The sequence below is a fragment of the Sturnira hondurensis genome, unplaced genomic scaffold (assembly GCF_014824575.4).
Source record: "Sturnira hondurensis isolate 20B ecotype Veracruz unplaced genomic scaffold, ASM1482457v3 Scaffold0008671, whole genome shotgun sequence".
NCBI classification, from domain to species: domain Eukaryota; kingdom Metazoa; phylum Chordata; class Mammalia; order Chiroptera; family Phyllostomidae; genus Sturnira; species Sturnira hondurensis.
The window spans coordinates 392,955-410,741 of NW_028081302.1; positions in this window are offsets into that span (position 1 = coordinate 392,955).

The window sequence follows — 17,787 nt, forward strand, 5'->3', positions numbered from 1 at the left end:
TATATTTTTTAGAGAGAGGGGAAGGGAGGAAAAAGAGAGGGAGAGAGAATCAATGTGAGAGAGAAACATCAATTAGTTGCCTCTTGCTGCACCCTATGGGGGACCAAACCCACAATCCAGGTATGTGCCCTGGCCAGGAATTGAACTAGTGACCTTTTGCTTTGTAGGACAATGCCTAATCAACTGAGCCATGCTGGCCAGGGCATGTAAGTACTCTTTGTGGTCCTTGTAACTGTGCTAGTGTATTGCACTCAACAGGTCCTTAGTAAACAATAAAGGCTGTCAATAATGACAGCAGCAGTAGGCTTTGGAGTCACAGACAAGGTTTGCATTTCATCTCTGCTTCTAACTCATTTTGTGACTTTGGGTAGTTTGCTCTACCTCTCTGAACCCATTTCCTCATCTGTAAAATGGGTGCAATACAAGATATGTATTTCAGAGAGCTCTTGTCATGGAAACATGTGGTGAATCTTTTGGATGAGCTCTTGTCATCCAAATGTGGTGAATGGAAAAGTGCCTGGCATGCAATAAATATTTAATAAATGTTAGCTATTTATTGTTGCTATTATTATTACCGAGCCCCTATGTGGCAGGTACTTTAATATTTAGTTTTTGACAGGCACATAGACCAATGGAACAGAATAGAGAGCTCAGAAATAAACCCAAGTGTCTATGGTCAATTAATATTTGACAAAGGGGAGAAGCATAAATTGGAGTAAAAATAGCCTCTTCAACAAATGGTGTTGGGGGATCTGGATAGCTACATGCAAAAAAAAAAAAAAAAGAGAACCTCGACCACCAACTTACACCATACACAAAGATAAATTCAAGGTGGATAAAAGACTTAAATATAAGTTGTGATGCCGTAAAAGTCCTAGAGGAAAACATAGGCAGGAAAATCTCAGATATTCCATGCAGCAACATCTTCATGGATATGTACCCTAAATAAAGGGACATAAAGGAAAGAATAAACAAATGGGACATCATCAAATTGAAAAGGTTCTGCATGGCTAAAGAAAACAGCATTAAAATGAAAAGAGAACCAACTATTTGGGAAAACATGTTTGCCAATGATACCTTGGACAAGGGTTTGATCTCCAAAATATACAAAGAACTCAAACAACTCCACTCCAGGAAGACAAAAAAAAAACAATTAAAAATGGGCAAAAGTTTTGAGCAGACACTTCTCCAAGGAGGACATCCAGAGGGCCCAGAGACATATGAAAAGATGCTCAGCATCACTAGCCATCAGAGAGATGCAAATTAAAACCACAATGAGATACCATCTCACACGAGTCAGAATGGCCATCATAAACAAGTCCACAAACAAGTGTTGGAGAGGATGAGGAAAAAAGGAAACCCTAGTGCATTGTTGGAAACCCTGGTGGGAATGTAGACTGGTGCTGCCACTGTGGAAAACAGTATGAAATTTCCTCAGAAAACTAAAAATGGAACTGCCTTTTGACACGGCAGTTCCACTGCTGGGATTATACACTAAGAGCCTTGAAACACCAGTCTGAAAGAACCTATGCACCCCCAATATTCATAGAAGCGCAATTTACAACAGCCAAGTGTTGGAAGCAACCTAGGTGCCCATCAGTAAATGAGTGGGTCAAAGGAACTATGGTACATTTACACAATGGAATTCTACACAGCAGAGAGAAAGAAGGAGTTTATACCCTTTGCGACAGCATGGATGGATCTGGAGAAGATTATGCTAAGTGAAATAAGCCAGGTGGTGAGGGACAAATACCATATGATCTCCCCTTTAACTGGAACATAATCAACAAAAGAAAAAAGCAAACAAAATACAACCAAAGACATTGAAATTAAGAATGATCTAACAATAACCAGAGGGGAGGAGAAAGGGGTCAGTGGGGAGAAGGGTTTTCAGGAACCATTATAAGGGACACATGGACAAAACCAAGGGGGAGGGTGGAAGCAAGGGAGGGAGGTGCATTTGGCGGAGTGAGGGTGAGGGGTGGGGAGAAAATGCACACAACTGTAACTGAACAACAATAAAGTTATTTAAAAATATTCAGTTTTCAAAATATAATTTTTATCATATTCCAGCATAGTAGATGTTATCTCTTTTTTATATACATGAGGAAACAGGCTCAGAAAGATTCAAGCAAGTTTTATACAAAGTGGCAGAGTGAAGTTTTGAGTCTTCTGTCAGTAGTGAATTAAATGTTTTAATTTTTTTTTCTGAGAGAGTGGGATGGTGAGCTTCCCCACTTAAGTTATTTCTTTAATGGAATGCTTTAGACCCTCAGCCAGCAAGCCACCAATGATCTTACAACTTTCCCCAGAAACCTGGCCTGGGGGAATAGGGGAGGAGCAAAGCTGAAAGGCAGAGGGCGCTGGAGTGAGAGTTGGGGGTTGGCTTTTTGGGGAGCTGAGTGGGACAACAGTGTGTTGAGGGAAGGCCAGAGAAGAATTAAATCCAAATGCAGGTTATTTCACAGAGGCCAGGAAAATAACAGCTTTCTGGAGCCAGAAGGGAAGCTCCACCCACCAGAGACAGCAGGCACTGGCTCCTTGCAGCTGAGAAGGCTCCTGCACTCAGTACACACAGGCAGTTTTGTGGGATCCAATGTTTGTTTCCCTTTACCCTGGGACTTGTTCAGGGATGGCTGTAGGGAGAAGTGCAGACCAACAAACCATCAGAGACCAAATAACTTAATTCAAGTTCAAACAGACGCTCTGTTCTTGAAGGTGTTCAAGGTGATTTGATCTGCAATAGAGCCACTTGTTTCCATACCCTTTGTACTGGGGGGGAGAGCTTATCTTCTTCTCTTGGAATATGAGTCAGCTGGGATAGATGCTTCACTAAAAGACATGTGTACACTTTGTCCCAGATTTGAACTCACTGTAAAGGGCCTTTGAACTTGCCAAGCAAGCAACTCCAGAAAGTGGAAGAGGATCAAAGAGCACAAGAGAATCATATTTTAATCCTATTTTTTAAAAAAAGATTTTATTTATTTATTTTTAGAGGGGAAGGGAAGGAGAGAGGGAGAGAAATATCAATGTATGGCTGCCTCTTGTGCATCCCCTGCTGGGAACTGGCCTGCAACCCAGGCATATGCCCTGACTGGGAATCGAACTGTGGTTGTTTGGTTCACAGGTCTGTGCTCAATCCACTGAGCTACACCAGCCAGCCAGGCTAGTTCTCTATTTTTAAAAAATTTATTTATTTATTTATTTAAATGGTTTTTAATTTAATTATTGTTCAAGTACAGTTTTCTGTCCCCCACTCCCATCCCAGCCCACCCCCCTGTGCTCCCCACCTCCCTCCCATTTCCACCCCCCTTAATTGTTCTCCATGTGTCCTTTATACTAGTTTCTGTGAATCCTTCCCCTTTTCCCCTGAAATTCTCTCCCCTCTCCCCTCTGGTCCCTGTCAGCCTGTTCCATATTTGAGTGTCTTTGGTCATATTTTGCTTGCTTGTTTTGTTGTTTAGGTTCCTGTTAAAGGTGAGATCATATGGTATTTGTCTTTCACCACCTGGCTTATTTCACTCAGCATAATGCTTTCCAGTTCCATCCATGCTGTTGCAAAGGGTAGGAGCTCCTTCTTTCTTTCTGCAGCATAGAATTCCATTGTGTAAATGTACCATATTTTTTTCATCCATTCATTTACTGATGGGCATTTAGGTTGCTTCCAATACTTGGCTATTGTAAATTGTGCTGCAATGGATCTGCCTTTTGACCCAGCAATTCCACTGCTGGGATTATATCCTATGAACCCTAAAACACCAATCCAAAAGAACCTATGCACACCAATATTCATTGCAGTACAATTTATAGGCTAGTCCTCTCTGAAAGTCTAGTCTAGAGGTACTGGGAAGAGAGAGGAGGCAACTTCCTTGCACAAAGAGAGCTATGAGTCCTCACAAAGGCCCACTTGCTGCATAAGTATCCTGGCAAGGGAGAAGTGGGCCTTAGAAGTGGGCTGGGTCCCAGCAGTTAGCAGTTCTATTCTTTCTTTTTTTTTAGTTTTATTAAAGTGTGGTCAGCATACAATATTACTTTCAGGGTACAACATAGTGATTTGACATTTATATACCTTATGATGTGCTTACCACACTAAGTCTAGTAGCCATCTATCACCGTGCAAAGTTATTACAATATTATTGACCATGTTCCCCTTCATATTTTTGGCTCATCCCTCCATTTTCCTCTCCTGGCATTTGAAATAAGTTCCTCAGGTGATTCTCAAGTACAAAGACAGTTTGAGAACAGTTGGGTTAAAGCATAGTCTCTAGATAGTTCCAGTCACACTTTGACTGCTTACCAACTGTGTGATTGGTCTTGGGCAAGCTATTAAACCTCTCACAGTTTTAGTTTGTTCCTTATAGAATGGGGTAACAATAGTACCTCCCTCACAATGCTATTGGAAGGATTAAATGAGATAATGAGTAGTTATTAAGTCTCCTGTCCCCTACCATGCACTTTTACTTACTTTCTCTTTTAAGTGGGAAATACAAACTTCTCTTTTTCCACATGATGAATACCCCTTTCCTCTCCTGAGCAGATGTTTGGCACTTTTTAAAAATAGTGTTAAAAACGTGGGCAAAGCAGAGGGTCTGTATAGTGGCTGCAGATGTTTACCACATGGCACACCATTCTCAGAAGTACATACCTGGGAAGTGCCCCCTTTTCAGATTGCCTTCTCTCTTCTTCCCACCTCCCTCCCCCTAAATTAAAACCTATGCATCCAGTGTTCAATCTCTGTATGGCCTTCCTCTCTGTTAGGGTTATGGTAACTATTATTTAACCATGTAGTTGCATAATGATGTAGCCTATGTTGTCAGTCTCTTGAGGGTTTGATGAATGGTAGTTAATCCCTCAAGAACAGCTCGCAGGGGGCTGACAAAATAGTTTCTTAACTTCTAAACCTGAAAGCTGGCTCTTGGACTTAAGTTGTCCCCATGCAGACACAAGTCTTCATAGTCACATCCTCAGTGTTACCTCTGAGCCATAGCTTAGTAGTTCCCCCACCAACTCTACCTTTAACATATTCTACTCACTGCCCCTTTTGTTTTTTTTCCCTTGATGATCATTTGAACCTGATTCCAAGTTTTTTATTTAGTGAATATTTGCCAAGAGGCATACAAGTGCTGTCCTCTGCAGAGGGATTGTGCCAGAGATTGCTGTTACTCATAATATATGAAGAGTTATTTGACTTTTTCAATCAGGAATTAACACTGCCTACACATTAGAATCACCTGGTTAGCTTTTCTTTTTAGCTTTTTTAGGGGAAGGGAAGGAGAGGGGGAGAGAAATATCAATGTATGGTTGCCTCTCATGCATCCCCTGCTGGGAACTGGCCCACAACCCAGGCATGTGCCCTGACTGGGAATCGAACCACGATTCTCTGGTTCACAGGCCTGTGCTCAATCCACTGACCTACACCAACCAGGCTTTTTAGCTTTTACAAAGAGATTCATGGGCCCTACTCCTAGAGGTTCTGATTTAATTGGTGTCACTAGGTTTTAAAAGTACTCCACCCCTGTGCGTATAGTAAGGGCTGGGAACCTCTGCCTTAAACTATGTAAATTTTCTCATTCCACATATATTGAGTGCTTATCATGTGCCAGGCACTGTTATAGACCCTGGTAAGGTAACCATGAACACAATAGACAAAAATCCCTACCTTCATGGAGTTTATGTTTTAATGGGAAAGAGATTAATAATTAGTAGTTAAATATATATTATGTTGAATGATGATAAGTACTGTGGAGAAAAATAAAGTAAGGAAGGGGGAATAGGAATGCCATGGGTGATGTGTGATGCACTTTGAATTGGAATGGTTGTCTTAGTCCATTTGGGCTGCTATAAGAAAAAATACCATAGATCAGGTGGCTTAAATAACAAACATTTATTTCTCACCATTCTGCAGGCTGGGAAATCTAAGATCAAGACACTGGCAGATTTTGTGCTGGTGATAACCTGCTTCTTGGTTCATAGGTAGCCTTCTTGCTGTGTCCTCACATGATAAAGGTGGTGAGTGAGCTCTCTGGGATTTCTTTCATAAGGGCACTGATCCCATTCATGATGGCTCCACTCCCATGACCTAATTACCTCCCAAATGCCCCATCTCCACATACCATCACATTGGGGGTTAGATTTCAGTGTATGAATTGGAGGGGGATACAAATATTTGGTCTATAACAATTGTCAAGGAAAGCTTCACAGAGAAAAGGACAATAAAGAAAGACCCGAAAGAAGTTACTGGGGTAAGCCATGCAGATATATGGAAGAAGGATATTCTTGGCAGATGGAATAGCCAGAGCCAAGTGCTCTCAAGTCAGGAGTGTGCTTGGTGTGTTCTCAGAAAAACATGGAGTGTGGCTAGAGGGGAGTGAAGGGGAGAGAGGTAAGGATGGGTGAATTGCTTTAGGACCTTGTAGGCCATTGTAATGACTAGGGCTTTAATTCTGGGTGAGATGAAGAGGGATAGGATAGCTTTGAGTAGAGAAATGGCATGATCTGACTTACAGAGGATCACTTTGGCTGCTATGGAGAGGGTAGAGTATAGAGGGGCAAGGATAGAAGGAAGGAGACTTAGATTAGGGGTTAGGGGAGTATTCAAATTTGTTTAGGTATTCTGGCCCATTCTTATCCTCTCCCCTTTTGGGGATGGCAGTGGAAAGTTCATGACCCTGCACATTGTGCCACGAGGATAAATGGAGAAATAAATGAGATATGAAAGTGTGCCTAACATTTGCACATGTGTCTCCTCTGGATTAAGAGCCAGACAAACACAATATGACAATTTGAATCTCTTCCTCTTTTGTCTCTTCTTCCACCTCAGATCCCCATTCTGCCCTATGCCTTGAGGATTCTTAGACATATTCCCAATCCCCATAGTGACCTAAGTTCCTTCTCTTGCTTTACCTCCCACTTTTGAAAAAGAGATAAAGACTTCTGCACTGATGTGAGTGGAGATCTTATTATAGTGGCCACCTGTGAAACAGCAATTGGTAGTAGAGACGCTTAATGTGTAATATGTTCGCTGTCCTGGAAAAAAATCAATGCCATAAATGTGGGCTTAATGGGACCCCCTGGGGAATGGGAGTCTGGGTAATGTAACATTCTAGCTAATTGAAAGGTAACCCATTCCTCACCCCTGCTTTTTTCCCTCCTTTTCTTTGCATTAGCTCTTTTTTCTGAGTATATAAATAACGGTTTTTACTGTGCACTCGTAATGTGCCAGGCACTGTGCTTGGTGTTTTATAGACATTGTCTTATTTAATATCCTTAATCACTCATGATGTAGATGTTATCATTATCCCCATTTGGAATTTGAGGAAACTGAGACTCAGAGAAATTAAATAACCCACCCAAGGTGGCTCAGCTAGTGAATGGCTGAGCCAGTCTGACCAACGCTTAGGATTTGTCTCAGTAATTGGCATCGGCATGCCATAAACTCTATTGTGAATGGTCCCTGGGCTACAGACGGTCTCTGAGTTACCAAGCCAGACATCTGGGAGGCTGCTCAGTATCAGCAGTGCAGTCAGAGGATGGTCAGAAGCCTGGGCTGTGCAATGGAAACCCTGGGCATAAAGTCCATTTTTTATTATTTTTTAAAAAATAAAGCCCCAACATCAAGCTTTTCTAGTAAGCTGCAGAAAAACAATGTTTAGTTCACTGATAAGTGTTATAATGTTACCATAAGCATTAAAGCTCCTCAATTTTATTTATTTGTTTATTTATTTATTTTGTGTGTGTGTGTGTGTGCAAGGAAACCACCCTTAATTATCTATAAATCTGAAATCCAGCCTATTTTCAATAAATGTAAAAGAAAGAATTTCATTCCTTTCAGTCACATTTAGTAACATGAGCTAATGCCGTCACAGCGAGGCTAATTTTAATAAATAGATAAGAACAAATCATTCATTGTTCTATGCAAATGTATTTTTCCATAGTTTAAAACCGTCTGAAATATTTACTTTTTTTAGGGGATGGAAGATCTTCTTGCCATTTAGTTATCCTGCTCGTTTGCTTTAACAAAGCTAGTTTTCACAGATCAATGCATAATTCCTTGGTCTCAGCTCAGGTCTGAAATTCCCATAAATTTTAATAAGTTCTGTGTAAGTTGGTCCGAAGGTTGTGGGTTATTGTTAAGCTGAATAAGTTCTGTGCTAGATAGTTTCCATCTGCTCCTTCAGATCCTCTCCCCACCCTTTTTTACCCTGCACTCTGTCTGAGGAGGCTGACTTATAGGGATGACATTAGAGGCCAGACCATCTTTAGTCAGCCCTAGATGGTAAAGGTGTTCCCAACTCCTGTTACCAGCCCTGGGCACCCTGCCTGCACCGTTGTTTATAATTAGTCCTTTTAGTAACCCTCCCTGACCAAAATACTTATTTTTAGTATGTCATCTACTTCCTGCTGGGGCTCTGACAAATACAGGTTTTGAGTGATGTCAATATCTTTGTTCCACCTATAGGTCTGAGTTATTGATTTTGGGATGGTATTATTACTCATTTGAATGTACAAAGCTCCACACAATTTCAGTGACTGGGTAGTGTCAGGAAACACCAGGGTTGAAGAGACAATCACAGACCTGGCCATCAGATTCTTGTGATGTGTGTGATATGCGGGTACAGATAGATCATGGTTGGGCAAATATAGGACCAGATCAGGGGGCAATGGTGAACTGTCTGATCTTTTTTTTCCCTATCAAAATCCTTCTGGCAATGCATCTCAGGCATGGTGTTAAGGCAGGAGACCCCTGTGGACTGAATTCACATCTCACAGTTGGTCAAAGGAGTAGGATAAAAACACCTAGTTCAATTAAGGATCTTAGGAAAGGAGTCTGGGCCAAGAATCAGACTGTGTGACCCAGGAGAATACTGTTTTGTAAGGTCTTTGAGGAATGACATTGTGATGACCCTGTTCACTGTTGTACTGTCATTAATACCTAGCCAATAGATTGGCTAATATTGGGTTGGCTCAAAAGTTTGTTTATTTTTTTCTACAAAATGAAAGATACAATTTTCTTTTTTTCCAATTTTTTATTTAATTATTTTTCAAGTACAGTTTTATGCACTTTTCATTATCACCAATAACTTTACCAACTTGGATATTTTGAGTGTGTCGGCAATCTCCCACATGGTGTAATGTTGATTTCTCAGTTAGCATTGTGATTTGATTGCTATCAACTTCAACTGCTCTACCCAACTGTGGAGCATCATCCAGCAAGAAATCTCCAGCGTGAAACTTTGCAAACCACTTTTGACACATTTGATTAGTCACAGCACCTTCTCCATACACTACACATTTCTTTTTTTTGCATTTTGGTTCTGGTTTTACCTTTCTTGAAATAAAGTATAATATGCCAAAAATGTTACATATTTTCTTCCATCTTCTATATTAAAATGGCTATATAAAAATTCTCCAATTTTGATGTTTTTAAAAATACACGCTGACATGACAGCTGTCACAATGCAATCTAACAAAATTGTTTCAAATGAAGTTATAGACAACTAAGCACTACTAGAGCCATCTTATGGGAAAAACCAAATGAACTTTTGGCCAATCCAATAGTAGGCATTCTATAAATATTAGAGTGAATGGATGAATGTAAGATGAAAGAACATATTAACCTAATGCATGGAGAAGCTAGGGAGCTACCTTAAGGAGAATCCTAACCCAGGTATTCAGGTCCATCCTTGGCAGTGAGAGTAGTAGTTTTCTTTCTCTAGCTAGAAAAGCCTGAGCTGTGCACTGCACATCACCCTTTAGGCAAGTTAGACTATTATAGCAAAGAACTAGAACCCATGGTCAATTTTCCCACTGCTAGTTTTAAATAGAGAGGATTTTGAGTGAATGGGGATATGAATTCATGAAGGTCTTCTTGGGGCTTAAGTAAGTATTCAAAAATGCAGGGATCTTTTTTCTATTGAAAACAAAATGCACCAATAGGATCTCTTCTACGAAAAATATGAAGAATGTCATTACAGGCATTCTTGTCTAAGAATACAAGGTCACATAGAAGGTCTAGTGGCAAATTGGCGCATTATAGTTTCGTTGACACTTCCACTGGCTGGGCTAATTGTTTTACTTAAGAGTACAAAGTACAAGTGAAATGTTTTGGGATTTTAAAAATGACTGTGTATGTGATCAGAGGATCTTTGCTCTATCATTGCTCCTTAGGCCTCTTGAGGACTTTGTCCTGCCAATGATTGGTGGGGAAGAGGCACTTAAAGTCATCCTTTATTTTATTTTTTAGATTTTATTTATTTATTTTTGGAGAGAGGGGGAGGGAAGGAGAAAGAGAGGGAGAGAAACATCAATGTGTGGTTGCCTCTCATGTGCCCTGCACTGGGGAACTGGTCTGCAACCCAGGCATGTGCCTTGATTGGGGCTCGAACTGGCTACCCTTTTGTTCACAGGCCCACAGTCAATCCACTGAGCTACACCAGGCAGGGCACCCTCTACTTTAAGTTAAGAAGGCAAGTTACAGCACTGGAAGGCTGGATGTTTTAAACATATGAAATAGTTCAGTTGGGGGAGCCTTTTCAATTTCACAGTTACCTCCCCATTGCCATGTTGACCAGTACCAGTTGGGAATCACCAATTTAAATTTTGTATCAGTTTGGATCAGACTTCCCCCTTCCAAAGATCTGAAATGGGAAGTTAGCCTGAATTCTAAGAAGCATGAAGAATAGTTAGGAAAAGATTGAGTCAGTAAGGTTTTAGGTTCAACCAATGGTAGTGAATTATGGTGATCTAAAGTGAATGTCCTCCTTTCCACTCAGTCCCTGAGATTTTAGCATTTCAGGTCAGCATTGATAGCTAGAGCTGGTGAAAGAGTGCACCTTCACAGCCCTCCCTGCTGAGCACCACCTGACAAAAAAATAATAAGGTCATATCTTCCTTTTACACAATTTAATGTAATCCTCACTAGCATTAGCGAAAATTGCTTTTTGGTAGCTAGAGGGAAGTAAAGAGCACTTGACTGTCTTAACATCCTCTTCCCTGACAGCTTCTGTTAAAATGGAAAATTGTTGCAGTAGGAAGATTAGCTTCAGAGACTATGACAGAGGGCAACAGGTTCAAATCAACCTTGATTAATCCATCTTCTTTGAAAATTGGTTGTGTAAAATGGTCAAGGTCATAAGCAGACACTTCAGTTTCAGGATTCTGTACATAGTACTTGTTCTGTCTCATTCACATAGAGCATTAAGTGTGCCATAATTATGGAGGGGAAAAGGGATTCAGAAGAGGAAAAAGGAAGGCAGGAATGGGAGGGAGGGAAAAGTGTTTAGAGAGTGGTGATGAAAGTAAAAGATGGAGGGGATGGGAAAAAGTGAGGAGTGAGAAAAGAAATTGGAGGAGGGGGAAAAGGAGTGTATTATTAGAGCCACAAGGGCATGCTAGGAGGAAGTGAGGGGGAGCTGAGGAATAAAACCTAGATTATCAGGAAGGGAAAATGGTGTGAAAATCCAGCTTTCTTATATGTGTGTGTGTGGAGAGGGTGATGGTCTAAATATCATGTCTAAACAGGAAGGGGGCAGACTTAATCTCATGGAAACTATAGGGCTCTGTAATTATGGAAAGTATGACAGGAGTGCAATTTGGGGGATACAAGGTAGAGATGGTGACAATGCCTAGTTATATACCTGTCTTCCTCAGAGTTCAGTCAGAGAGGGCTCAGTTTAGCCCCAAGGATAGCATTATGTGGGTTGAAGGCTAGGGTGGACATAAGCCACCAGTACCCACAGGGCCTAGGTAGACATAAAGAGGCCAGTGGCATAGCTTTCTGTGCTATTTATGACTTCCTGTCAAAGTGGGCTGCAAGGAGGCTGCAATGTGGCACTGGGTAAGCTGAGGGATTCCCAACACCCTGGCAGCTGTGTGGGCCAGGCCTAAACAGTGGTGGCTCCTGCTTCTCCCTAGTGTGCTGTGAGAGAGGTGCAGCCTGCAGACCTCTCACCTGAATAACCAGTCTGCTTTTCTGGGCCTGGGACAGGGTGAGGACTGCATTTGGAGGAGACCAAGTCTGAGAAAAGAAACAAGGTGGAGAATGGAGGAGGCATGGAGAACAAAAGGATGGAAGAAGAATAAAGCTTGTTATGGTAAGAGAAGAAACAAGTGGAATCCCTCCTTCCTCACATCCCCAGTTTTGAACCCATTATCAATTTCTGAAAAACAGTCTTGTTCCTTATTGGTGATTCACGGGCAGCATAGTTTTATGGATCCTCTGGTAATTTGACCCTGAGCAATTTTTCCTCAATGGTGGCATACTGCATATTCTAGATGTAATTATTATAAAAACCATAACTGTTCCTCAGATACCATCCTATATGCTGTATCTAAGATTTATCTGGGTTATTGGTGGTACTGCTGATGGTGCTACAGTGCTGACAATATCAGGTGAATGGTTTCTGGATCCTTATCCTTTCACATACACTAATAAGCTTCCACATGAGAAAGGACATGTGCTGTCCAGCCAGCCTGGCCCTGTTGTGTATATGGGTCCCCAGCTGCTCCACTCATCAGCATCCTTTTGAAAGATTTGGCTACTCACTTACTCTGGTCTCCAAGGCAGTGAGGTGTCTGTCCTCCCTTGCCAGATGTGCTGACTGTTTCTTGCAGTGCCATAGGGATCCAATTTTCAGTGGCTCTTTATTTGCTGTTCCTGAAAGAAATGAAGATGTCTGTGTTCTGTGCTTTATCTGTTCCTTCTGGCTGACTGCTTGCTGCAGGATGAGAGAGCCAAACACCACAAATATTTGTCCGAAGTGGTGGTTATCCAGAATCTCCAAAAAATTAATGCTAAAAGCAGGAGTCTCTCGTTGGCCTTTGGAATGCACCTGGCTGTATTTGATTAATTTCACATGTTTGGTAACTATCCCAAGTTTACGGGAACACTTAACATTTTCAGCTCTTTCCTAGTAGAAGGAAGAGGTTATTACTATTGTCATTGCTAGTCAGCAAGCATGTTTCTGGAGTTATATGGTACATTGGAAAGAGCATTTGATTCTGGTTCTACCAGGTATCAACTTGGTGAATTTGGACACCTGGGTTTCAATGTTGTCACCTGTAACAAACAATAAAACAAAGAAATCAGACCTGTTATGGAGTACATATTTGCAATGTTATTACTATACTAGTTATTCTTTATGTTTAGAGTAATTTATAGAATACAAGTAAACTTATATTAATAATTTCATTAAATATTTACAAGGCCCTGTGAGTTAGGCAAGGCAGAGACAACTAGTCCCATTTAAAAGAAGATAAAATCGAGGATCAGCAATACTATATCTTGCAGTATCCTGGTTCTGAATAGAACAGACAGAATTAGAACTTAGGCCTTTCATTTTCTAAGCCAGTATTCTTTTTACTGCACTGAGCAGTATCTAGCTCAAACAAATTCTGTTCCTAGAATCTCTTGTTTATTTCCATTGCCAGAATTTGACTCAAGTCCTGTTTGAGACCTCTGATTTTATTCCTTTCCTTTTTATGTCCCTCTATTCCAGGTGAAAGATTAGGCTGAATATTCCTGAGATACTTTTTATACCTGGGAAAAGAAGGTAGTTTAAGTCATACTCTTGCATTTCAAGGACAATGTGTGTCTTAGGCACACAGTGCCCTCTTGGCTGAATAAGCCCTTAGGGAGTAATTATATATTAAGTTCAACCATAACATAAAGGTAGCCATCTACTCCATCTGTCCTTAGAAGGAGTCCTGGGTTTCAAGAGCTGGTGGACTAGACTGGTGGATGTCTTAGTTCCAAGCAGTGTGGAACAGCTGGGGCCATTAAGGGTGTGCAGGATTCAAGAAGCCTTGCCATGGATGCAGACAAAAGAGATGTCAAGGAAAGCATTCTTTGTAAATTACATCAGATATATGCATATATCTCTGGGTGAGTTCAAAGGGGAGAAACATTTATTCAGCTGCTTTCTCTGTCTACTCAAATGCAGTCAACTCACTTCTCAGAGCAATCACAATGCATTTATATCTCTTTATATTTTAGTCCTGATGAACTGGACTTGACATCCTCAAAGCTCTGAAAACTTCATGTTTTCATAATCAAACCCAAAGCCAATTCGAGGAATGTCTTCTTCCCTGTAGCTACTTTTCCTGGATAGGATAAAGATGGAAGAATGTGTACTTTATTTTTGTTTAATTTGTTATCATGGACAATTTCAAACACATATTGTACCAGATAATGCTCTCATAGCATCCCCTTGGTCCTTTTGTGATTTTAGCCGCAGGTCTAATGGACAGTTTCCTGCAAACTCAGACTCATCTTGAAGTAACAGTCTCCTACCTTTAATGTGTTCCTGTTGTCTTTCTACAATTTGCTCCAGGCACTTTTCTTATATTGTGGGTAACCTACAAGTAATGAGGATGGATGAATGTGTTTTTCCCTTACACTTTAGATGGTCAATTTTGGGAGGCATTATGTGTGCATCTCAGGTTGTACTTCCAAATTTGAGCCCCCACTGCCCACAGCAGTGACTTCAATAATATCCTTATGTTGAATTTTTCATCTCTATTTCACTCTTCAATTCCCTTAATCTTTCTCTCTGGAATTGAATCCCAGATAAATCACCAGCACCCACATCTTTGTCTTAGGCTCTGCTTTTAGAGAACTTAGACTAAGAAATATGTAAAAGTAGATGGAACTGTATAACGAATATCCCCATGTACCCATTGCCCAGCTTAACAGTTACCAACTCATGGTGAATCTTATTTCATACTTCATCAGTGACTACCCCACAGATTATTTTTAAGCAGATCCAAGATACCATATGAAGATGTACTTTAAGCTACCTTGAAACACTTTTCACTCAGTAGGGTAAAATGATCAGAACTAGTTGAAAAGAAATCTCAGTCCTTACTGAGATTTCATGACTTTTTCTTATAGGTTCTCAAAAGAACAAAGAGAAGCTTTTTTTTGAAGAACAGAATACAACTTAGTTTGTCTTGGTAATTACCATTAAGTCCACTGAGCCCTTTTATAAGGTTAACATATATTGTGGCACCTTACTGATCTTATTTTTCTTATATTGTAAAAAACTTTGCTATTTCAACACAGCATAGAGGACTTTGGTACTTCCTAGTATTTTTATGTAACTGTGTTATGTACTCATGGTTCATATTATCTCCCAATATGGATGTAAGCCTTTAGAGAACATGGGCAATAATAGTGTCAATTTCTTTGTTTTAATTAAAAAACATTTTATTAAATTTATTGGGGTGACATTGGTTAATAAAATTATATAGGATTCAGGCATACAGTTCTATAATAGATCATCTGTTTATTGTATTGTGTGTCCACCACTCCAAGTCAAGTCTCCTTCCATTCCCCTTTAGCCTCTTCTACCTGTCCTACCCCCTTTCTTTTGAATTCTCCTCTTCTCTCTAACATGTAAGCAAGTATATTAGAAATCTTTCCTTAATAGACAAAAATAAACCTAAGCAGAAAACAAAATCAAGTTCCTCATTGTGATGGAGTGGAAAGAAGTTGGTTCAGTCAGTAGTCATAGAATACTAGCTCTGTGCCAGGCCTTGTGTTGAAGATGTGCTGCTTGTTTCTGCCCTCAAGGAGCTCTTGGTCTAGCAAATCAGATAACCCAGTGAGAACAACAAAAATGCCTGTTCCCTGCTGTCTGTGGTGTTAACATATATATGTGCTGGATCTCCTAGCACTAGGTTCTCTTATGCCATGTGCTTATACATAGCAAGCAGGCCTTTGGTTCAGGGTTTGAGGCTGACTGTACTCCAGTTTCCTAGTGCTGTCAGTTTCAGGGTTCATTCTTTGACTCCCATTTCTGTTTTTTTGACTCTGCCTCTTTACTAGAGATAAACCCTTATGGCATATTGTTCACTATCTGAGGTGCCAAGATTGTCAAGGATCTATTAACTAACAAGGACCTGGAGCTTTGGCCTTAGACTCATCCACATATCCTTGATCTAATACGTGATCAGAAAACAAAGCAGACTGTTACCTGCATAGAGATTTGAATGAATGAACAGATTGAAAGGCAGTATTACTAGGTATCTGGTTCATTTCTGGGTCAGCAATTTGTTATGATTTGGGTCCAAGGGTGCTCTAAGCCATATAGTAATATCCATCCATTGAAATTTAGGCAAACCATTGAGGATATAGCTTTGCTTTGCTTCAGGGCTCAAGTGTGAATGCAAACCATGAGTACTGGCAACTCATAGAACTGGGTTCAAATAGGTCACTTATTGTATGACCTTGGTCAGGTGTCTTACTTCTCTGGTCTGTCTCAGTTTCCATATTTGTAAAATAAGGAAACAGTTGACCCACCTCAGGGTGGTTGTGCATGTTCAATGAGCTCATGAATATAAAGCCCTTAGTACAATACCTGGCACAGGGTAAGCTCTCAGATGATAGCTGTTATTGGTAGTTTGGTCAGCCTGACCTCTGAGACCTTGCCTGAGGGCAGTGAGGCATGGTAGTCACAGAGCTCCACCGGGGCTTATTGCCATTTCTGGCAGCATTTTTCATCTCCAGGCGTTCCCTCTGAGGTTATGGAAACTCCAGGCTCAGAACTGGGGCAGGGGTGAAATTATGCTGTCCCTTGCTTGTGCACATGTCCTCTGAGCTAGAGATGGCTTTGTTGAGGGAACAAAACTTGGGTTCACAGAGATGTTGCTAGGGCCAGGGGGCTGGGGCATTCATGTTCCTCTGGCTTTGATTTGATTTTTTTGACACGCCTCCTGCTCTGCTTCCCATGTGCCATCTGCTATCTGCCTGCTGTTTGAAATACGCTTAGGGTTTTACTTAAGAAACCAAAGAAGGCATTTATTTTCATGAGAAGTGGTTTCCCTTTATACATTTTTTCTTATGAATACAAAAGTAATAAAGTTAGAGACATATAATATGAACAGGTAACATCCACCCTTCCCATTTCTACTCTCCAGAGATAATCCCAGTTAAGCTCGGTATATATTCCTCCTGATGTTCTGCCTACAGTATTTGGGGCATCTGTGCTTTATGGAAGGAATTTCCTGAGGGCCCCACATAATTAGAATTTGCCATTATTTGAGACCAGTCTTAACAACAACAACAAAAAACAAACCAGATTTTGTTTATCAGCTGAAGTGGTGCCACCATGTGGCAATAGTATAAACACAACTTACAATTTACATGGCCTTAAAACAGAAATTATGTGATTCTTGGTGACATTTTAATTTGGGAAGCTCTGATTTTTTCCACATGTTATATATAAACTGGAACTAAAATATTTTTATATTAAGATCTTTCAAATTCTTATAATTTAAATTTGTTTAAAGTTTGACTCTACTGTGCTAACTTCAAAAATGGGGTCATATTACAAAAGCTGTTCCAAAACTTGCTTTTTAAATTCAGATAACAGTATGTTTTGGGTCTTCTCTCATGTCAGAAAATATACTTTATCTCTTTCTATTTAAAGTGTGTAGATCATTTCCATATAGTAGTTTATCCTAACCAGTCATCCATTTTGATGGATATTTCTCCCCAGAGATAAGTCCTCCCTTCCCCACATTTCTTTCATCAGATTTGTACTCAGTACCAAAGACCTGGATAAATCTAAGTATTTCTTAGTGCCAAAGACTTAAAGCCAGATCACATCAAACTTCTCCCTCTTGGTGACCACTAGGGCAATGGCAGCCCTGACCAAGGGCCTCAGAAATCACATGCCTTTTTCTTCTTTAAGCACTCTTGGCATTGCCACTGAACTGACCTAGTCCAGTGTCACAGGGTGGATTCTGTGGAAGCAGATGCTGAAAAGAGTTTAGGGTACAAGCTAT